Below are 24,507 nucleotides of genomic sequence, written 5' to 3'. Positions count from 1 at the left end.
AACTGTGTGCAAATTTGTATTTAATGAATATTATTTCAGATTGGAAGAGTGGAGGAATTCCTGGGGAATGGTAGACTGGAGAGAGGAGTGCACTTTTATCTGAGTGTGGTGTTGTAAATTCTTAAGCAGTTTGGTAATTTATAGAGTAATTTTTGGCTTGTATTAGGATTCAGGATGGCTACAATTTTTCACTGTTTTTCTCAGCATTAACTTGCACACAGAACTGTCTGTCCTACTTTTATGTTATTTTATTTTTTGTGCATGAGTATATCAGGGGAGGGAAAGGGGTTGTGCCTTAAAAGCAGTAAGAAGGTGCAGGTAGCAGGGACATACTATGGATACTGACATATATAGGCAACATTTTAAATAGCTGTTACTCATATGTATGCAAATATGACTGGAAAAATATAGGTTTGTAAAAGTGCTAGATTAGTTTCTAAGGCCAGGTCCACACTACAGCGTTAAATCGATTTAACGCTGTACCCGTCCACACTACAAGGCACTTAAAATCAATTTTAAGGGGTCTTAAAATCGATTTCTGTACTCCAGCTAAACGAAAGGAGTAACCCCCTAAAATCAATTTTACTATATCGATTTAGGATTAGTGTGGACGGAAATCGAGGTTATTGTTCCCATTCTTTTACTGAGCTACCCAGAGTGCACCGCTCCGGAAATCGATGGTAGCCTGGGACCATGGACGCACACCACCGAAGTAATGTGCCCTAGTGTGGACGCGTAAAATCGATTTTATAAAATCTGTTTTATAAAATCGATTTTATTAATTTCGATTTTACTCTGTAGTGTGGACGTGGCCTAAGTATCACTCTTCTGAGTTGAGTAGTAATCACCTCTTTAGATAAGACAAAATATATGAAATGAAACAATATTACATTATCCAAGATAGATTTAAATGAGTATAACATGGCTCAGAGGATAGTTTGTAGACATGAAAAAAGATTCTTCCACGTCTGATGGGAATTTCAAATCACTGGATGCAGATGCAGTTCTTAATAGTGAAAGAGTAGACTGAGATTGTTAAAGTGCACTTGGCAAGCAAAAATGTAAATCACCTGAAACTTCATCAAATGCTCTCTCCTCTTCATGAAATGCTCTCCCTTTTATTTATGGTAGTAAAGTATTAATTGCATTTTAATACCGAGAGTGTCTTGGGGACCATTTTACTATGGATAAACGCTGAATTTGTTGAAGCAAGACTTAGTGTCCTTCTTCTTCCAGGAAGTGTAACATTTAAAAACAGAAATTAAAACAATTTATTTCTAACACATTGCTTATAGCCTTTGTCCTATTCAAAACAGAATAAATACTAAATAAGGGACATGCATGTGACAACATGAATTTTAAAGATTTTTCAGCATTTTGTCTAAGTGAACTCATATTTGCCTTTTTTTCTTTTTATTAGTTCCATTATCTTATATGTCCTTTGGATGGAAACCCTTCAGACAGAAATATATTTTAATTCAGTAATTTAATTAAACCACATTTTCTTTCTGTAACCTATTGGGTAATTTCCAATCTTTAGAAGATTGTTTTCCTTTTGAATAATAGACACTTTCCTGAATTATAAAAATATTTTTAGTATGTGCAATAAAGAAGATGGACATTGGTTCACATGCAGAATGTAACTTTTTAAAATTTATTTTAAAAAAATCATCACTGAAATTTAATCTGAAAATCCACCTTAGATAATGAGCAAATACTTCACTCTTTGCATGAAGCAAAAGAAATGTAACAAGTTATGTTTGGTATAAGAGTTGCACCTACAATAAGGGCAATAATGCAAATAATCATCAAAAGCTTGATGAAAATAAGAGAACAGAATTTAAGAGGAAATCATGAGACGATTTTACAATTATCCCCTTTAGAGTGGTCTTTTTAATACACTTGAGTAAGTGAATTTAGGATTGCGTTAAAAAGTGTATATGTCTGGGACTGCAAATGCAGGAAGTTTTTAGTTGTAAAACTGTGAACATCTTATTCCTAAAAATTCAAATGGCAAAATCAAAAGTTTTCTTTTGTTTGACTATGTAGATTTTTCAGGATTGGGGGGGAAATGTCCACTTTATCACAATCGTTAAAGCTGTCTTCACAACTTCACTACCCTCTTCTTTACCCTTTATCAATGAGAGATGCAAAGGTAACAGTAAGGATTCTGTGAAGATTCAAAATTCCTTTTTAATCTCTTCCTCATTCTAAAGCATTCTAGAACATACAATTGTCAAATTTCTGATCTACAACATTTTCTTAAGACTAAACTAAAATGTGGTTAAATGTTGAAGCCTTTCACCATTTGCTGGTAGCCTTAATTGTTTAACATTTCAGCATTTATTTATATCACAATTTTTATTTTATGGTGGACTAGCTTGTTAGCTGAAATAGGACCAAGATATCGTTCTATTTAAGTGAGTACTTTCACCCTGGTTTGCAAAATCTTAATCCTCTCATCCAATTTTTTCATAGTCTGTCATATAACCTCTTTTCCATAGCACCAATTTGAGAACTATCAAAATCTAACTCAGTCCCTGATAAGTCAAAGTGTGATTCAAGGGCATGGACTCCCAAAAGTATCACATCACATGGAGTGTCTGAAATGTTTTCCAAGAGAGACTGATAAGGCGAGAGCCTTTCAGCTGAATGAACAGCATTATAAGTGTAACACCGACAGACCCCAGTCATTGGTGGACGGGATTGAATCTAGGGCCTCTGATGCTTAGCGCATCAACCTCTACCGCATGAGCTGAAACCCAACTGGCTGTTAGCTAAGGCTGTGGAGCAGATTCATTAATCTCTCTGTCTCATCTTCATGCCACTAGATGGGACAGAACACCACACCCAGGAGGTATGTGTGTTACATATTTCCCCTAGCTGAGGAAGTGCATCCTGAGCTTCAGAAACTTCCCAGTTGATATCCTGGATGAGCCCCCACTTGTAACACTGACAGACCCCAGTTGTCGGTGGGCAGGATTGAACCTGGAGCTAAATGCATAAGCTAAAAGCCAGCTGGCTCTTAGCTATGGCTGTAGAGCAGACTCATTAATCTCTGTCTCTCTCTGAGTGGTCTCAGTACCACTAGATGGGACAGAACACCAGACCCAGGAGGTGTGTAGGTTACACAAGCAGCTGCAGATAAAGAGTGCTAAAGAGGCTGGATAGATCAATTAGTCCTCCTCCTAATACCTTTCTTTCAGGAATCTCAGAGGTAACATGTTTTCTGCATCTGGCATCTGTTTGTTCTGTTGATGCCTCTTTGAAGAAATCTTGTAAAATTCATAAAAACAGAATGGCCTAAAATTCACAAGTTTAGTGTCTGAAGTTAAGCTCCTAAAGTCATATTTAGGCTCCTAAAAAGTGGCGTGATTTAAAAAAAAAAATGTTAAGCATCTTCAATTCCCAGTCAAGACAAGATGACCTGCAGGGTGCTCAGCACCTTTGAAAAAAAAAATCGACACTTGTTTAGGAGCTTAAATGTGGCATTAGGAGTTTAACTTTAGGCCCCCATGTTCGAAAATTCTGGCCAAACAAATCTACTTCCTGGACACCAGAACCATATGTAGAGTATACTGTGCTACACACCATAAGTATGTATACAATAATAATGACATAAATCTCATCTAGCAGAACTAATTCATAACAAGAAAATAGTCTTCAGAAAATTCCAAAAATATGCAGGGGGGAGTAGTCCCTTTTTTGGGGGGAGGAGGGATTTCCAGGCAGTAGCAGGTTTACTGGTAAAGCTGCTGCTTTTGGATTCTGCTGTTGGCAGAGAGGGAACGGAGAGTGAAGGTAACAGCAATAAGATCATTCACTAATAATAATTAGTGATGTATGTGTCAGAAAATTTTGAGTTTGTCAATTTTTTTATTTTTGTTAGGAGGGTATGTGTGGCAGGGTTATTTCATGTGGGATTACTGTTGCTGAAAGAAGAGAACTAGGGTTTGTAGGCATTGGTAAACAATACGAAATGTTTAAATGGTGAATAGATGGGACTGAAGTAGTTGTATATTCCCTGACAAGATTTCCTTTCTTTTTCTTTGTCTTTCCATACGCTCAGTTGTATAGGGCATCCACCAGTTTCCACCATTTGTTTAGAGTGTATTATTTTTGTAAGGGGGAGCCTTAATCCCTGTAAAACTGACAGTGGTACAAGATGGTGGCCATGAAGTGTGCAGACCCTAACCATCAGTTTGAACACTAACTAATGTAAATGCTAACCTCTTCTGATACTTTCCATGGAAATTCTGTTTGTTGTAGATTTTTAAGGCCAGAAGGGACCACAGTGACCATCTAATCTGACTGCCTGTAAGACTCAAGCCATATAATGTCACTCAGTAATTTCTGTATCAAGCCCATTATGTCCGTTTGAGATCTAGCATCTTTTTTAGAAAGATAACCAGTCTTGATTTAAAGACTTCAAGTGATGGAGAATTCATCATCTCCCAAAGCTAGTTGTTCCAATGGTTAAATATATCCACTGTTAAAGACATGTGCCTTATTTCTAGTCTGAATTTGTCTAGACTCATTATGCCTTTTACTGCTAGATTTAAGAGCTGTCCACTATCAGAAATCTCTTCCTCCATATAAGTACATGTAGACTGTGTGCAAGTCACCTTTATCTTTTCTTGGAAAAATGAAATAGATTGAGCTTTCACAATAAGATCTGTTTTCCAGACCAGTGGCTCTCAACCTTTCCAGAGTACTTCAACCCTTTAGGAGTCTGATTTGTCTTGTGTACCCCCAGGTTTCACCTCACTTAAAAACTACTTGTTTACAAAATCAGACATAAAAATACAAAAGTGTCACAGCACACTGTTATTGAAAAATTGCTATCTTATTTTTAGCAAATAATTATAAAATAAATCAATTGGAATATAAACATTGTACTTACATTTCAGTATATAGTATATAGAGCAGTATAAACAAGTCATTGTCTGTATAAAATTTTAGTTTGTACTGACTTCGCTCATGCTTTGAAAGTAGCCTATTGTAAAACTAGGCAAATATCTAGATGAGTTGATGTACCCGCTGGAAAACCTTGTGGACTCCTGGTTGAGAACCACTGTTCCAGATCATAAATAATTCTTGCAGCACTTTTCTTAACCCTTTACAATTTGTTCACATCCGTTTTGAAGTGTGGATACCAGACATGACTTCACTTCACTAATGCAATACAGAAGTAATACCACCTCCCTCCTCCTTCTTGCTATTCCCCTGCTTATGAATCCTAGGATCACACTTGCTGCCTTAGCTACAGCATGGCACTGAGAGCTGACAGTCAGATGGTAATCCACCATTACCCCTAGGTCCTTTTCAGTGTCACTGAGTTCTAGGAAACTGTCTCTCATCTTATAAATTTGGACCTATGGATGGATAACCTTGCATTTGACTGCATTAAAATGTATGTGTACAAATGAGGCCACCTTATCAAATGATCCAGATCAGTTTCTATGACTGACTCCGACCTCATCATTATTTGTCACTCCACCAGTGTGTGTGTCATCTGAAAATGTCATCAGTAATGATTTTATATTTGCTCTCAGATAATTGATAAAGATACTAAATTACATTGGGCCAAGAACAAATCCCTGCAGGACCCATTAGAAAACTCCCACATTTGTTGATGACTCCCCATTTACATTTACTTTTGATATCTATCAGTTATCAAGTTTTGAATCAATTTAATGTGGGCTAAGCTGATTTTGTATGTGTACTCATTTTTTTGTGTGATAACATCATGAAAAACTACGTGAAATGCCTTCCAGAAGTCTATTATGTCAAAACAGATACCTTGATCAGCCAAACTAATAATCTCATTAAATATGATATCAAGTTTGTTTGACAAGACCTATTTCCATAAAATCATAATGTTTGACATTAATTATGTAACTGTCCTTTAATTCATAGCTGATTGCATCCCTTTATCAGCCTTTCAATGATTTTGCTTGAGATCTGTGTCAGGCTAATTGGGCTATAGTTACTTGGCTCATTCTGCTTATGCTTCTAAAATATTTTAAGATTTAAGAATGGGAAAACACCTTACAGGAATGTTGTAGCTGAAAAGAAAAGAAAAAGACACCCAGAAAACTCAGTTAAGATGAAAGTTAGAAGAAACCCAAGTGTCTGAAAGTATAAAAATGCACAAAGTGTCCAAACAATCTTAACTCTGCTCCATGGCAACCCCAGCCTCCAATTATTCTTGTTTTCTTTTCTTTTCATACTCCTGAAGTTAAGGGTTGAGATCATCAGGCCTCTGAATTGGAAGTTGTCATTTTTGAATCAAGGATTTATTTTTAAGTTCACTGTGTGTGGCTGTGGACACTTCAGTTTTAGAAAAGACATTGTAGATGTCTAGTGCTTATACAATTATCCCTTTTCCATCTTTCATTTTTCATCTCTTTTTATATAAGTATTTCAAGAGTTTTGCAGTCCATGGAAGCAGAAATCCTAAATTTTAAGAAGTCCCTGCACTTCTACATCTTTTGCAGGCTTATACGTATGATACCAGTTTTATATGCTCTGTCACCAAACTGACCTTTGCTTTTTCATTTCAGTGCTGTATCTTCATGAGCTAGGCCTAGACAATTTGAATATGTACGCCTGCTAGTATATATTTATGTGACTAATCCATACTTTCTCTCCAAATTTATCGTGTGAAGTAACAGCCATAATTAAGAGCTGGTCATAGTAGCTAAAATATCAGTTCACCCTAACTAACACTCTGCATTTTGTAGCATTGAAGGATCTCAAAGTGCTTTACGCACGTTAATGAATTTACCCTCACAGCAACTCTGTGTGTAGCCATTATCTCCTTTTTCCATTTTATAGATGAGGAAACAGGAACGAAGTTTTAGTATTTTGATAAAGATCACAAGGAGTTGTATGGCAGAGGCAAGAACAGAACACTGATCTCTTGACTTCAGTACTGTATCTTAACTAAAGAGCCAACCTTCCTAGCAATGACTGCGGTAGATTTGTATTCATGCAGAGTAATTGGTTGTCTGAGCTGTAGCTGTGCGCCTACAAAAGTAGATGCCATATGCAGGTTATCTTGAAGCAGACATTAAAAACCATATTAATTAAATTGTGTAAATGTAAAGCCAGTTCCCTCCTCTCTCTCCCAGTGCATCATGGGGAACATCGTCAAAGGCATAAATTGCAGGTAGCTGCCTAACTTCCATGGGAATTGGTACCTTAGTGACCTTTGTGCCTTTGAAAATCTCCCTTTCTCTACTCTGTGTCTGCCTTGCTGAGATTGTAAGCTCTACTGGACACAGACTTTGCCTGTGTTTCATGTCTCATGCAGCATACTGTGCATATTGTAACAAATAATATGCCCAAGAAATAATACTTCATCCAGCCTAAAAGTACTGTAATGGTTAAATGCTAACACAGATGTTGCCACCCATGAAAAAACGTGTAAGTGTAGTGAATGATAAGCTAGGCAAATATAAGAACACTGGTACAAGTTTATTCATTCGAGTACTTTGTAATATTTAAAAGCAGGAATTCAGATGAACAGTGTTTCTAAGAGTGTTTTATTGTGACTCTAAGTGTTTAGATTTTTAGGTGGTCATATGCCAAACTACACAGGTCAGTTCGCTTATTAGCTCAGATATATTTCTTTCTTGAAGGGTGTTCTGTAGTATTATGCATCCCTTAAATTATTTATGGATAATAAAAGTATTTGATTGAATAGCTTTCATGTAATTTTTATCTGCCACTACTATTTCCATATATTTCTGTATACCTCTTGGTATTTGTGTGTGTGATTTTTCTTATGGTCAATGGAAATAAAACAGAGTATTGCTGTTAATTACCTTCTGTTACTTTGAATCTTGGTACGACTTTGTGCTAAATATTAGTGAATACTTAAGCATCTCTTGCAGAAATTCAAGGCAAATAAGAGATCATTCTCTTGCACTTGTTTAAATTTTAATTACCTTTTCAAGTAACAAACAAGCTTCAAGCTAAGACATGCTGATGTTGAAAACTAGGTCATCTTGTTTATGTGCAAACTGTTTTCGGTACTGCAGAGTGATTGTTTAAAAGAAACGAATTAGAGGATTTTTCTAGGATTTAGCAAGTCCATATAATATGTTAGGAGACCCTCATTATACATAGCTGTATCCATTAATTTTCCTGGGTTGTAAACAATTTATTAGAATTCTTCTGTTCTGTATGGGCTTGGATTTACTTTACTTTAGCTGACTTTGAGTGAATAAGGGCTCTCTTAATTGAAAAGATAGCCATTGGAATCAGAGTAAAAATGTCTCAGGCTCTGTTTAATCAAAATAATCCACTGCCTTCCATGCTTTTCAGTCCCATGTAAGATTTGTAGGACTCTACTTTTATTTTATTTTTTTAACCCAGATTCCTGGTTGAACTGAAATTTGGTGATACCTTGGGGGAAAAAATTTATGGGTCAGATGAGGGCACAATGCAAGATTATTTTAATTTATTTTCTTCTGGTTCCTTCTAAAAGATCAAACTTGGTCCTTTGTGATTGGCGGCATTTTTTTTAACTCTAAAATTTAGCTCTTGCCTTGGGGCTAATTAAACTGATTAAAACGATTCATGTTGATATAATGGATCACAATCTGATGGTCGTAGGATTGCACAGTTGTACCTGAGGGCAGCATTTTGCTGGAACCTTTATGAGAGGCAGTGTCCCAGTGGATAAAGTTTTATGCAGGGGATAAAGAAACCTGGGTTCTATTTCCATTTCAGCCACTGACATCATAGATGACCATGGCTAATTGTTGTCTCTGCCTCTATTTTCCCATCTGCAAAGTGGGAAAATTACACGTTAACAGCTTCCTAAAGCTCCCTAAGATTTACGGATGAAAATCACTGTGTAAGAGCTAGGGGGCATTTCTATTTATTTATATATGTATTTACCAGTGACAATTAATTTTCACAGAGAACATGTGAGGTTTTGCCTGAATGAGGTATTAACCCTTCCATCTTTGACTTTCTTGATTGTATTCTGTATTTTTGTAACACAATTAATGGAATTGCTTTAGGAAATGTCTGTATTTGAGCCATACAATACTATATGCTACTGAATGAGGTCAAGTATTTTATTATTTAAATTTAATAATTTAATTATACTGTATGTAGTGCTATGTTTGAAGGATTTGTATTATAGTACTGTAGTTCCTGTTCATTCTCCCTCCTTGTATGTAGAATGGCTATCTGCTGAGTGGAAGTTAATTTACTACATGAGCTGTTTTGATTGTTTTTTCTGTTCCAATTGCAGGTTATTAATATATTCTGAAAAGATATTTACCCTAAATTAGATTTGTTTTTTTCTATAAAAATTTGCTGCTAAAATGATTTAAAAAATATTTTACTATTATATATAAACTGTAGTAAAGCTCTTAACTAGATGCTTGCTGGATACCACCACAAGACAGTGTCAGTTTGTGTTTTTCATACATCCTCCTTAAATGTTAAATCTGTTCTCAAGAAATAAATGTAATACTTGCTGTTCAATATACAAGCTCCATGCGTGTTCCATAGAAATAGGATTGCATTTTAAAAATATATTTTTGTGGCATATAATAAACATTGGACTCTACCTATTGTCTGATTACAGAGATTTGTTCTTATCATATTTTGACGTTAACTGACTCTGGTTGGTTTGTAGTTTAATAAGTTATTGTTCTCTTTATAAGCTCTTCTCCTCCTTTTGTAGCCTGTTAGTCCCAGTGTGTGTGTGAGAGAGAGAAAGCATACACGTAATATCTTTAGTAAGGAACCACTCCAGTGGTCTCACTCACATTATGTCAATTATCATATGCCCCATAGAAACAACAGACTATATAAATGTGCATCTGAAGATACATAGAAAGGATACTTTAGAAACCCATACTCCCTATGTAGACAGTAGATAAAAGTTAATCAGTAACTCACAATGAAAGTGGCTCAAGCCAGAACTCAGCAAGAGAAGTGTGTAGAGGTGCAGCAGCGGTGTTAGTGGTCCTGTTAATCTGAAGTTCTGACCAAGTCTTCTGTGAAGACTTAGAGCTGCTTTAGACATAGAAGGCAGCGCTGTATGGTAGCAAGCTGGCATAGTACTGAAACTGACATGGTCACCCACCAACAATCCAATCCCAAATGCTTATCTTTGTCCACAGAATTTTTACACCCTGTCCTTCTTTTAAAAAAGTATCCAAGTTTCTGGCTAGCCATATGCAATAGGTTCTTTGGGGCCCTCCAAGTCCTCACCATCCTATGTGTCTGATGCTGCAGGACCACTTTGGACTCGGAAGCTGGAGCCCCAAAGAATTTGAAGGTGCAGCTGGGAATTACATGTCTGCTGCAGAGGTCTGGGCAGAAATGGAGAAACCCTTCTTGAGAAGCAAAAATTACTGGGCTAGGTGTGCAACTATGAACCAGTTAAAAAGGTTAGCATTCAAGGGGTTTTCGTCTTCCCCTCCCAGCCCAAGAGGGCAACAAAAGAATACATACCCAGCTTCTCTAGAATTGTTGGATGGGAGATATTTCTGCTGCTAATCATTATTAAAATTCATATTGAAACTAAACTTTCTGGTGATCAGAATAGAAAGACAGCCTGTTACACCTACAAGTCAACATTTCTATAGCACTGGCTGAATACCATTCGCTTAAGGAAGAAAAACACTACAAAAGAAGATCCATAACTATTTGGGGGGATTAATTCTATTCTTTTGATTCATGCAAAACCAGATACGCTACCTGTTTGCCATGGCAACTATATTTTGATAAAACTGTTGTCATATCTGCATGAGTCATTCTTGGCAGGAATAATCTGACTCTTTCTATGCAGAGCACTGAAGAATCCGGACTTCACTTTAAGGGATGGAGGATGATGCATGAATATGTGTGGGTTGCAAACAGAAGAAAAGGGTTCTCTAAATCTCAGGTTAAAAATAGTTAGTGAAGTTAGGTCTACATTATGACCATAATGTTGTCTGTGGAAAAAACATTGCTAGAGCATAAACAAAGGTCTTGGTTGTTCCTGAAGAATGCCCTGTAATCAACACATTGTTGTCACTATTTTCAATATGAATTTTGGATCTTTTTTTCTACCAAGTTCTCAAAATTGCAATTAAATTATGTACACACATAATAAACAGAAGGAAAGCACTTTAAAATAGAACAGGATACTATCCTAACCTTCAGTATCACTCACAATGTGAAATATATTCGAATATATTTAAATTCAAATATTTCCCTTTTTTTTTACCCTCAGCTATGGTAAGTCATCTTCTCTATTGGTTCACAGGAATTCAGTTCTCAAATCCACTCCAGTAATTAGAGAGAGGCTTGACCCAATCCTCTTGAACTTTGAGAGGAGGGGAAAGGTAGTGTTCAACTTGAAACCCCAGACCTAGATATCAGATTTGTGAATAGCTGTTGGGGTTGAAGTGGACTGATCCAAAACCCTGGATTGGAATTTCTCAGAATGGTCCGTTACAGGTAGTTCAAAATCCAGTTCTTAATTTTGCAGGCTGTTCCCAGCTCCAATGATATTTAACTGAAGTTACCCAATGCCCCATGATGAACTGATTGTTAAACCAGTACCCAAAAATAGTCATCTAAAATATTAAACAAAATGAACCTGTAGGGATTATGCAAACCAGATATGTCATATTCTTTCACTTAGTAAATGGATTCTGTAAAAATGTCTTTATCTTTTGTTTTCTGCCCTTTGGTTTGTTGTCTGTCTTTGACTAAAGAAGCAATAACTGAGGATCGTGTTCTGAAGAAGTTTGTTTGCTCTGTCTGAAAATAAATCCTAAACCCTCCTTGCAAATTGAGATTTTTTTCTGTTTAATTATTTTTGTGTATTTGTGACGAGAAGTGCCTGGAACTGGGCTCTGCCACATTACCTTCATAGAGTCATATCTTATCACACTTCACCCCACAAGGTCGTCAAGACTCCAACCCAAGAATGCAGCAATGCGGTGAGGCTGGACAGGAAAGAGACAGCTGCTTTCCATAGCCATCCTAGAAACAACATATGCAGTGGGACCCCATGCCCAGAGCGCAGGTTTAGAATTGAGTTTGCCATACTTTACATACAAAGCTTGGTGTCTCCCGTTCAGTGTGCCCTGGATAGACATCCAAAGATTCTCTGTTTACAGATTTCCATCAACTTTGCTTTAGTTTAGAAATGAAATATTATAAAAGTGGTACCTCTGCATTTGAGCATGGCAGGAATAGAAGAATTCCCATGAGATAACTAATCTATAACAGGGGATTTTTTTGCTTTGTAAACTTGCTTTATGATGAGAGAAGAGGGGATGAAGAAGTTTTATTTTGGGTGACCAGGAAGGTATCACATTAAAAAATCAACTTTGTGCAAAATAAATCGTGCTTTTTACTACTGATACGAAGAAGAGGGACCATAACTAATAGTCAGAGTGAGATTTTCACAGGGGTGAAGACAAATGTTTTATTATAGTAGGCCTTTAGAGCCCCAGTCGTGGAGCAGGGTCCATTTGTGCTAACCGCTATATAAACATGTAAGAGTAGAATATAAGAAGAAAACTTGAGGGTGGTTTGATTGGGTAGTGGGTTTTTAAACTAGTCTTTAAATTATCCAATCTACTTAAATATTGCTTTGTTAGGTTCACGTAGATAAATGACTTAAATCAAAAACATTTTCAAATGCAGATCTCTTTTTCTGATCTGTCTGCTCAACCAATCTTCCTTCCACACACCCTTGCCTAGTGAGCCTGATTGGAGTGAACTACAAGTCTTTCACTTGAATGGTTTATATTTTATGAAATTCCCATAAAATATGAATGCTGTTGAGGCAGCCTTTCTAACGCTAATAATGTATGCTTATTTTAAAAAGGGCTTTTCTTTATGGCTCAGAGCCATGCAGGATCTAACTTCCACTTGAATTAAGATTTGAGTGCGCTGACCTGTTTGAAAGGAGAACTGCTGCTTTAGTAGTTCTGGATATAACAGTTCTCTGGAATCTCTTGGGAGTGAGGCTTAGGGGGAAAGTGATGTTTCGGAGAGAATTTCTAAACAGAATGGAAGTTCACTAGTTGGAAACTAAAAATGTATTTGGAGGCATGGTTGTTTAGCCTGGTTTTGAAAGTACAAAATAGATGGTGATTATTCTGTCTCTCTGCTTGCACAGAATGGTATGACCTTCATGTCTGATCTGGGATATATGCATCTTCATAGGCTCTTGCTATTCATGCCCTTTGAAGTATTGTGGAAATAAACTCTTCTGACATGATACTCATTTAAATCTTTGCAAAACAGCCCATGTTTGATTCATGGTATGGTCAAAGCTGTTACGAAAATAAGTCCCCAAAGTGACATGTATAGAAAGATAGTTTGTAGGATAAAGCTGATGTTTGATTTTTGGCATCGACTGCAGCTTGGGATGGTGTGAAATAAAATTCCTATTCACTCGGCCTAATGCTCAAATAGTATAGCCAGTGCCCAGCCAAGTGCTATAGGTGAGAAACGTCACAGAACCCAGTGAGAAATGCAAGCCAATGTGCCCAGAAGTTAAAAAAACAAATCCTGGGAAGCTTTAATATACATTTTCACTATCTCATCTTGTTTTCCCACTCTCTGCCAGGGAGTTCTGTACCCTCACACACAAGGAACTAAAGGCAATTGGAAGATGTATATCTCATGCTGTTATGAACTATAGTGCAAATAAGCCAGGATGTAAATATCTGCTTGGTCCTGTGGTACACAGAAATTACATGGTTACCCTGCCTTTAGTTTAAATGCTTGGAAGAATTTAGATTGGATTGCCTGGAAATGACTGGCTGGTCTTGCCTTGAGTACTGTCTTGTTTCCATTCATACCAAAACCTGGATAACTGATCACAAACAACAAAATATGAAGCAGAGACTAAGGGCTTGTCTACATCACAAAGTTGCAGCGCTGGTGAGGGGGTTACAGCGCTGCAACTTAGGAGGTGTACACATCTGCAGGGCATCACCAGCGCTGCAACTCCCTGTTTGCAGCGCTGGCCGTACTCCCGTTTTGTCTCGGGTGTAGAGGATCCAGCGCTGGTAATTAAGTGTAGACACTTACCAGCGCTTTTCTTGACCTCCGTGGAATAAGCAGGTATCCCAGCATACCTGAGGAAGCCTCTGGTAATCAAGCTGGTCTCCTTCCCTGCGGTTTGCAGGGTGGTTCGGGGAACGCGAGAGCAAACCGCGGCGAAGCTGGTCTCCTTCCCCGGTTTGCTCTCGCGTTTCCCGAACAAGCAGGTCTCCTTCCCTGCGGTTTGCAGGGTGGTTCGGGGAACGCGAGAGCAAACCGCGGCAAAGCTGGTCTCCTTCCCCGGTTTGCTCTCGCGTTCCCCGAACCTCCGTGCAAGCAGGTCTCCTTCCCTGCGGTTTGCAGGGTGGTTCGGGGAACGCGAGAGCAAACGGCGGCGAAGCTGGTCTCCTTCCCCGGTTTGCTCTCGTGTTCCCCGAACAAGCAGGTCTCCTTCCCTGCGGTTTGCAGGGGGGTTCGGGGAACGCGAGAGCAAACCGCGGCAAAGCTGGTCTCCTTCCCCGTTTGCTCTCGCGTTCCCCGAACCCCCCTTGAAGCCGCCCAACAGCACTGCAGTATAGCCACATCTAACACCACTTGCAGCCTGGTTGCTGTAAGTGTGGCCACTCTGCAGCGCTGGCCCTATACAGCTGTACTAATACAGCTGTAACAACCAGCGCTGCAAAATTTTAGATGTAGACATACGGATTTTTGTTCTCTCAGTTGTGTTATAAAACTTCCTCCTGCCTGTATTAACATAAGAATGGGTCAGAACAATGGGCCATCTAGCCCAATGACCAGTGCCAAATGCTTCAGAAGGAATGAACAGAACAGGGCAGTTATTGAGTGATACATCCCCCTGTCATCCAGTCCTAGCATAGGGTCACCTAGAGCATGGTGTTGCATCCCTGACCATCTTACTAATAGCCATTGATAGACCCATCTTCCATGAACTTAGCTAATTCTTTTTTGAACTCCGTTATACTTTTGGCCTTCACAGCATCCCATGGCAACAGGTTCACTGTGTGTTGTGTGAAAAAGTATTTCTTAATGTTTGTTTTAAACCTTCTGCCTATTAATTTCATTAGATGACCCCCGATTCCTTGTGTTATGGGAAAGGTTAAATAGCACTTACTTTCTCCACACCGTTCATGATTCTATAAACCTCGCTCATATCCCCCCTCCTTAGTTGTCTCTTTCAAGATGAACAGTCCCAATCTTTTTAATCTAGCCTCATGTGAAAGCTGTTCCATACTCCTAATAATTTTTGTTGCCCTTCTTTGTACCTTTTCCTATTCGAATATATTGTTTTTGAGATAGGGTGACCAGAACTGCTTGCAGTATTCTAGGTCTGGGCATAGCACGGATTTATAGAGTGGCATTATGATATTTTCTGTCTTATTATTTGTCCTTTTCCTAATGGTTCCTAACGTTCTGTTAGCAACAGTCAAAAAAGTAGCACATTGAGCAGATGCTGTTAGAGCATTACCCGTGTTGACTCCAAGATCTCTTTATTGATTGGTAACAGCTAAATTAGAACCCATCATTTTGTATGTATAGTTGGGATATGTTTTCCAGTGTGCATTTTTTTGCCACTTCACTATTCTCCCCTTTTCCAGATCATTTATGAATATGTTGAACAGCACAGATACAGTACAGATCCTTGGAGGACCCCACTATTTACCTATCTCTTTTATGAAAACTGACCTACCCTTTATTCCTACCCTCTGTTGCCTATCTTTTAACCAGAGACTGATCCATGAGAGGACCATCCCTCTTATCCCATGACAGCTTTCTTTGCTTAAGAGCCTTTGGGGAGTGACCTTGTCAGGGCTTTCTGAAAGTTTGCATACACTGTATTGACTGGATCGCCCTTGTTCACATACTTGTTGACGTTCTTAAAGAATTCTAATAGATTGGTGAGGTATGATTGTCCTTTACAAAAGCTATGTGGATTCTTACCCAGTATTAAAGAAGGCAGCTAACTTATACAAACACATACAGTGTGTGTGCTTGTATGCACATATATGTGTGCTATGAAGTCTCCAGAAGATAGTGGAGAAGTAGTTCCTGGGTGTATTACCTAAAGGAGCCTGTTACTGTCCACTTTAGAAAGTATAATACTCAGTTATGTTTCTAATGTATTCTGAAAATCTGGAACTACATATGCACAGAAAAAACCTAATCAAACCTTTTAGATTGTATATTTCATCACTAGATTCAGCATCTGATCCTAGGTGTGTTTGCTCAAGCTCTTAGGAAGAAAAATGACCTTGTAAGTCTTGCTCAGATAGACATGTGAGCTCTCATTATATCCTGCTGTATTACTGAGTGGGAGGTTATTGAGGAAAAAAGGGTTTATTTGAGGTACTGAAGATATTATTTGCTGATTGCCAAATACTGAATTAACAGCACATGCTATTTTTTATTTTTGTTTTTTAAGGTGTTTGAGGAAACCCTTTATGGTTTATCTCCTGGTTTTTAATCTCATAATAGAGAGAGGTTAGGGAACCAAATAGTCCAAGGGTAAAGAATGAAGGTGTCATGTGGCTCATATTCTATGAATGATAAACTGCTCTAGTTAATCTCTAAAAACATTTCTTTATTTTTTTTTATTACTTTTAGTTACTAAATGGTTACAAAGAGAAGAAATAAAGTCATGATAGCTAGACATACATAACACATTTGTTCATTTGCATTCTTTTACCAGCATAGTACATTGTCAGAATCATTTAATAGTTAAGGTAAATTACTTCTTAAGTCTTAATGTTTCAGCCTTGTTTATGTCTCTAATATATCTTCTGCAAGATTTGTGGTCTGGCCTTTTAGCCCTTACTCACGTGAATAGTTCCCCTCACTCCAGTGGGATGACTTACATTTATAAGGGCTTCAGGTTCCATCCAGTAGATTTTAAGTTTCATTTAAAAAACAAACAAATGAAACTCTCCTTTTTCTAACCTCAAACTATTGGCCTTGCTGTGATTATTCAGAGTTAATACTGTAATTTAATTATAAAACCCTGCATACAATGTGTCAGAATATTTACATTACCTTTCTCTGATGTACTTCATTTGTTGTAAGTGGTCTATGACCAGTGTACAAATGTCTTTCATTGACTGTTTGTTTAGCATAAGCAGAGTAACTAGGCAATGCTATATGTTTCTCAAGAATTGCAGAAAAAACTGAATTAAGTATTAGAGAAGCTCATGTACTTATAGACTTTATTGTAGAGCATCGCCACAAGGTGGCAGAGTTAACTGTAGCAGTTGCTGAATTTGATGTTTTTAACCATGTAACACTGTTTTATAACAGAAGGCCACATTCTGCCTGGCTCTGAAATGGATGCATATTGTGTGGAGATTATAAGAAGCCCTCATTCCTCCCCTTGTTTTTCCTTCTTAAGGGTCAGACAGAATTGCAGCATTCGAGAACATAGGACCTGCTCCCCCATTTTACTGCTAGTTGCATCTAACCAGGTTGAGTCATGGTTCCCCCATGGCTCCCCAATCCACCCAGCACTAACCAGCAGTGCTTGCCAGCTGTACGGGGAATGTGAAGCTGCTTTCCACAAAGGAGTGTAGTAAAGAACGTCTCCTGGAGCCCCTTGTGCTGTTCCCCCTTCTATTCTCCCTCCTCCATTCTTGGTTGCTAGGCACTGATACTTAATTGTAGATGTAGTAACAAGGGGTAGTCCACAGCATCAAGGGGAAGACTAGCAGATGTTACCAGCCTTAGGAACATTTGAGCTGTATTAATTCCCCAGTGTTTCCCCTATGTGTTTTGGAAGGGGGAATCTGGAAGATCCCAACTCCCTCCAACTTTGCAAAGCTACAACTTAGTGGACAGTGTATACAGAGCCTTTGAGAAAGTTATCAAGGGCAGTGGGAGAAAAAAAGGATGTTGAGATGCAGCTCTGCTCCCATTCTATCCTGACTGGCTCCTTTCTATGCACAAATGCATGTGGCCACGTGGGACACTTATTTTCATTATTGTTTACTTTTTCCTGTTCTGTCAGCAGCATTGTTGATATTAGTTTAGCTGTTTCAGTGTTGTTTCTGCTCTGTTTTACTTTCAAGTTCCAATGCACTGGCACGGTGCTGCAATGTGTGGGGTCTAAACACTGAAAGCAAAATTATTTAAGAGTCTGCATTTCCACTGGAATAAGAAAACAATGTCTAGCATCATATACTGGCCCCTAAGCTTTGCAAAAAACTGGTTGGTTGCAAACTGGTTGGTTGGTTTTGTTTACCAATGCTGCATTTGAGGCTGGTTTGAGCATACACTAGCCCTTTATTTTTACTAACACAGCATGTGTTTTTGCAGAGGAACTTCAAACAAATCCCCTCTTTTACAAATTGTCACATCACTGCTGTTTGTTGTGATATCTAATTTTCATAAGGCTTTATAATATATATGGATTTTTAAAAGATTTATTCTTTGCAAACTCTTTTCTTTTTCACTTTATTTTGGTTTCTATTAGGATGAGGTTGTTTGAAAGCCTACCAGTGTATTCCAGCTCACCGCCTCCATTGCAGGGGTAGACAGGTGGTGATGTCCTGTCACCATGACTACATGCAGCCCTCAGAGAGGGCTCTGCTAAAATGATTCTGAGTTGCTGCGGGAGGGGCATCCGGCTATGCTAACACTACTTGTTGGATGTTTCACATTGGTTACACTATATTATGAGCCTGACCTACAGTGTGAGTGTGTGTTCTTCTGAGACAACTTTATGCAGGAGTGAAAATAAGAACACATCATTTCAGAAAGAAACAATGGAAGATTGTCAACATTCTTGCATTTGGGTATCACTGCACCAGGGCTTCTACCCCTATTACTCACAGGATGAGCTGTTTATCATAAGCTGTACTCATTTCCTATCAGTTTCTTCCTCCCAGCTCAGTTACATCAATTCCCTGCTGTGTTTACTCAGAATTTTTTTAACTCCTGAAGAACATGGTCTTTTGGTTCCTTAGCCAAAAGCCTTTTACAAGAGGCAGCTCACTTATTAATTTTAATTAGACATGTTTGTTTGAAATGGTATCAAAACATAAAAACTACAGTGAAAAAGTCAACAGATTCTCCTCTCCAAACAAACAAGTTTATAAGCCAAAAGAGGGAAGAGCCAGAAAATTATGCACATTTTTTGGTGGTAAATTTCAGCCAGCAGATTTTAATAAACACAACTATTATAGAATTGAAGGAGCTCCTGTTCGGGGATGGGTTCCTTGTGTCCCCCCCCCCCCCCCACAGACACCTCTTAGGTCTTTTGATACCCTCGAAGAGACTCCTGCAGTGGAGGATGGCCCCTGTGTCACTGAGCATAGTGGGTCTTTGTTGGCAGTGGTAACGGCAGGATCAGAGTGAACCTGACAAGAACTGGGCAGTTGTAATGTGATATTGTATTTGTGGTTGGGCCTTTCATCCAAATTGATTCCATCTAAACTTTACTATATCTTTATCTCTCTGTCATTCTAGTCTGCTTCTGTTTCTAAGATGTCTAGTACTGTGTTATTTAAAACATTTAATCTATAAATCCATGAATCATTTGAAAAAACAACAAACAAATAATGGATTCATAGATTACAAAACCAGAAAAAGTGATCTGGACCTTGTGTTTTTGTCTGTTCCAAAAGATGACATGCTTAGCACTGTGCTTGGGCAAGAATTCAGTTATGACTCAGAAGGAAGAGTGCTACCTAGTGAATTACTTTTTTTTTTTTCTTGGAGGTGTCCCATCCATGTTCTGGCCTGGTCTTGCGTTCTTTAAATTTAGGAGATCTGATGTGATCACAGCTTGAGTTGGTATCACAGCAGGATATTTGTCAGTTTCATTCTACTCCTCCCAGCTATGCTTGGGGTGCGCTGGTCGTATCAATACAAGCACAGTTCTCTGCTACTGAAGGATAGGTTCTGTGGTGGGGTGAGGAAAAAGAGACAAACTTTGATAAGGAGATCAAAGCAGCAATGGCATAGACTGAAAAATGGAAGAGGACTGAAAAACTGAAGGGTGGTATCAGGGAGCCTTCGGCGGCGTTTCTGTGGGAGGTCCGCTGGTCCTGCGGTTTCGGCAGCAATTCGGCGGCAGGCACACCAAAGGCATGGGACCGGCAGACCTCCCACAGGCATGCCATTGAATCCACGTTACCAGCGGACCTCCCACAGGCATGCCGCTGGAAGCTGCCTGACTGCCATGCTTGGGGCAGCAAAATACATAGAGCTGCCCCTGCCAAGGGCACCCATTCTTCAGCTTCAAGTTCCCTAGCTATCACCTCTCTCCTTCCTGACTGAGGTATTTGCAGACAGCACTGTTCCCTGTGATATCCCCAAAAGGCAGACTGCCTCAGCAGGCCTGCTTTGCCTTCTCTTCAGAGACTGTAAACAGTGTAATTGCCACAGTTAAATTACCACACAACTCTTTCTAAGTGAGCACATTTATTCTTAGGGTAAAACAATAAAAGAACCTACACTCATGCTTTTATGCTTACCAGTGGTTACTCCAACTCCACTAAGGGCTCTGGCTGGTTAACAGTCCTTCAAACCCCACACAGGCATTTTCCTCTATCTAGTGCTCCATGACTCTTTTTGTTTAGAACAAGAAACCCCATGAATCTGATATTTACTCCTTTATGCCATTTGGGCCTTTTGAGCCTGGGAATAGGTAATTCGTAGTCAAAGGACCCCTACCCAAGGTAATGCTTCAAAAAATCAGGTCTGGAGGTGGGCATTTGCTTTCCCCTCCTCCCAAGTATTTCCTAGAAACCTACTTAACTAAAAGTTCATTCCTGTTTTAGTCCATTGTTTAAAATAGTTCTTTGAAAGTCATAACACTTCCCAAGGTTTACATTAGTTATATCTCCTAGCCAAGATACATACACTCCCACAATAACACATAACATTAGCATTTTTAATATGATTAACTCCTAAAATACTTCAACTTAATTCAGTAAGGTTTGTCCAAGATATTGCAGAAAATTCCCATACCTGTCACATGGTTTAGCAGAATTTTGGAAGATCAGGAAGCCTCTTGATTATATGTCATGGTTCAGAAGAGTATGGAATATTTTTAGACTAGAAAAGCTCACAAATGAGCTGAGATGGAGGATAAGAGTTATATCTGATTCTAAAATAACAAAGAATAAATTAACAGAAGCAAAGACCTGGGAAATACAGGAATATTTTAATGTAAAACATTTACAATCTCTAGTGTCTGCTCTGGCAACATAAGAAATTAATAGAAATGATGACTGTGAAACTACTTTTCACGTGTTAGTCCTACCACCAAAAATTGCTACAGTGTATTCTAATTTGAAATGCAAAAATGATGTTTTTCTTTGTATCTGCTTAAATACTGTAAAATATAAATAAAAAACTTAAAACAAAAACAACAGGCTTGCAAAATTGCCCTGAAAATTTACAGACCAGTTAAAAAAAATTGACTGTGTTGCTCTTTACTATGACAGATATTAAATTTTTTTTTTTACTCTACTCATCTTTTTTTAAGCAACTCTGGTCAAGTATTTGTTATAAAATTAAATTATTATGGGGGAGCTGCTAATGAGCTTTATATTCAGGTTAACACTTTCTGTTATATGTAATAAAAGTTTGAAACATCAAGAAAGGTAAAAAGAACAGAAGTACTTGTGGTACCTTAAAGACTAACAAATTTATTTCAGCGTAAGCTTTCGTGGGCTACAGCTCACTTCTTCGGATGCATAGAGTGGTAAGGGGCCAGAATCACAGCTCTGCTGGGCTCACTTTACACTGGTCTGCAAAATGTAAACTTGCTGGCTGTGGGCAGTGGAGGATTCTCCCATGGGTAGGGTAATCATCTGGTAGCACCGGACCCCTCAGGTAGCACCAACTCCCCAGATATAGGACAGTGGCTGTTATGTTCTGCATCCCTGTGCTTTTCTGGCTGCTTGAGTAGCTCTATTTTATTTCAAAAACTGGGACAATGCCTGGAGACCGTGGGATTAGTGGAGTACGCAGGTGGTTTAAATCTTATCTTTGCTTTCTCTCCCCCCCGTTATTTAGCTGAACACAGCTTGACTGGACCAGTGAATCTGCCAATGGAAAATAACAGACATATGCACAAATGGAGGTAGCTACCTGTGCAAATATTACAAATGCAGTATTGAAAATGCATCCATAAAGGAAGCAAGATCAAATGCAGAGTATCCATGGTATCAAATCCTGTGGGCAAGTCACCCAAAATGCAAATAATAATAATAATAAGGTAAAATAAAAATCATTGCCTGCCCTGATTTCTGCACAAGCTCTGCAGCACAGGAAGTAAGGATGCGACTGGTGCAGGTGGGAGGTGTTAGGCAACATCTTTTCTACACAGCAAGCACTCATTAAAGTAGCACAGGATATACCAATTTTATTCCTTGTCTGGAGCTATTCTGGCAGCATAGGATATTGAGGGGAGTCTTCTGCCACTCTGGGGTCCAGTCCACACTGCCAAAGAGAAGTGCTCCACCAGGATCTGTGGGTCTGCTGTGTGCCATTCTAGGCAACATTCCTTGTCCTTTCCCTTTCTTTTTGTGGCTATACCCTACATCTAGTGATAACTCAAGATGCCTGGTTGAAGGAGGGGCAATTTACACAGTTTGCATACTTCCTGATGTGCTTCCTGATTACCTTCAGTTTGCATACTTCCTGATGTGCTTCCAGATCTTTCTGCGCCTTGCTTGGAGACCTAGACTATGGCCCTTAGTATTGAAGAGTGACAAAAAGCTGTTACCTTTTCTGCATCAATTTCCTGCTTCCCGCCATGCTACGCTCTCATCATTAGATCAGCCAGGGATGTGTAAAGCATGCATAAGGACTCAGAGCTCCCTGCAGAGTCCTAAAATGAAGGCCTCTCCCGGTAGCTGCAGAATAAGAACAAAAGTGATCAAGGGCAAATTTTTGTGGCTGATGACCTCAATCAAGCAGCTTCTGTTCCTCTAGCAGAGAAGGCAAGAGCACAAGCCTATATGATAGCTGTGTGAAATTATTACGGATAAAGTTTTACAACTGGGTATGTAACTTAAGCGTGGGACTATAGCTCCTGGCACATTACTCATATGGCTCTTGGTTGCATAAGATGAGCACTGCTGGGTTAGGCCCACTGACTAGTATGACTCCATCTGTTCACACTTTACAGAGCTTGCATACCTTGTCATAAGCATGTACCTGGGGCCATGCCTTTTAAATGCATGCCTGTCATTTTCCACATTTGTGAGAGTGAAGGCATGTCCAGTTACATATTGTGCTAGAAGTAGTGAAATGGCTACAAATTTGCCACATCATAGAATCACATATTGTAGGATTAAGAGTAAATAACCCAGCGACATAGGAGTTGTCAGGAAAAACATGCAGTGTCATAGAATAACAAAAATACCATGTCAAAACTAGTAATTTAGTGGTGTTCAAATTACAGATGTCCTCAGCTGCTTCTTGTAGGACATGTATATTTCATATTAGAGCTAGGAGTAACTGTTTTGGCTGACTCCAATTTTCTTCTTCCTCATCCCTGAATGTATGTGTGTGTGGAAAAACTTAAAATGGCATTGGTTATACTGGAAAATGTACTTAAGTGTTGAGTGCTTGGCATGGCTGCCTGCTTGACTGCTATAAATTGTTCATGATATGTCTTTTCTTATATGCATCAACCACAGCTCTTGCTGTAGAGATGCATGTGATCTGCCTTCTCTCCTGAGAGATGGTAATATGCTTCAGTTTACTTAGGTTACTGCAGTATAGTTTATTTTCTTAGGCTAAGATTCACGTTTCATAGCATAAGGCCTGAACTATTTAATGTTGTAAGTGATGGAGGGTATGCTCTGCATCAGGGAGATAAAATGTATCTGTTCTCTATGATCTCTGGTGGAAATAGATCAACACACATTCACACCATCCCCCACTGAAACTGACATTGTGACAAGCTAGTAAAAACAAGGACTTTCACAGTTAAAAATCAACTTACACACACACACGATACAGTGAGGTGAACTAAACTATTTATTATGTATATTTGTTATGAATTTAGCCTCTTTTTGGCTAGCAAATTTTTCATGGATCAATCCTGATCTTTTCAAATATATTCATTAGTATATGCTGAACAGTTTGAATAGGTGATTATCAGATGATGGGTTCTTTGAATTGTTTGCTTTGACAGTTATTAATTATTTGTATGGTAGAGCTGGTTCCTCAATCACAGCTGCTCTCTGAAGCTCCAGCATTGTCTTTTCCCCGTCCTCAGCTTCTTGGGTTTCCTGTAGGTGTGACTGGTTGTGGTGCAGTGTCTTTGTGAGTGTGAGGTGTAGTGGAAAGGAGAAAGAGTGCATATGGCTTGCTGGCTCTGTGTATGGATGGCTAGCCCTCATATACATACATGCAGGGCAGTGAGAAGGATCATGTTTGGGGTCCCCTGGGCTGCTACTCACCGGGCTGTGGCTGGCTTTCAGTGTCCCTGATCTGGAGGTGTGGCTCCCC

Source organism: Gopherus evgoodei, chromosome 11 (assembly GCF_007399415.2).
Source record: "Gopherus evgoodei ecotype Sinaloan lineage chromosome 11, rGopEvg1_v1.p, whole genome shotgun sequence".
Classification (NCBI taxonomy): domain Eukaryota; kingdom Metazoa; phylum Chordata; order Testudines; family Testudinidae; genus Gopherus; species Gopherus evgoodei.
Note: the sequence above shows the minus strand (reverse complement) of the source record.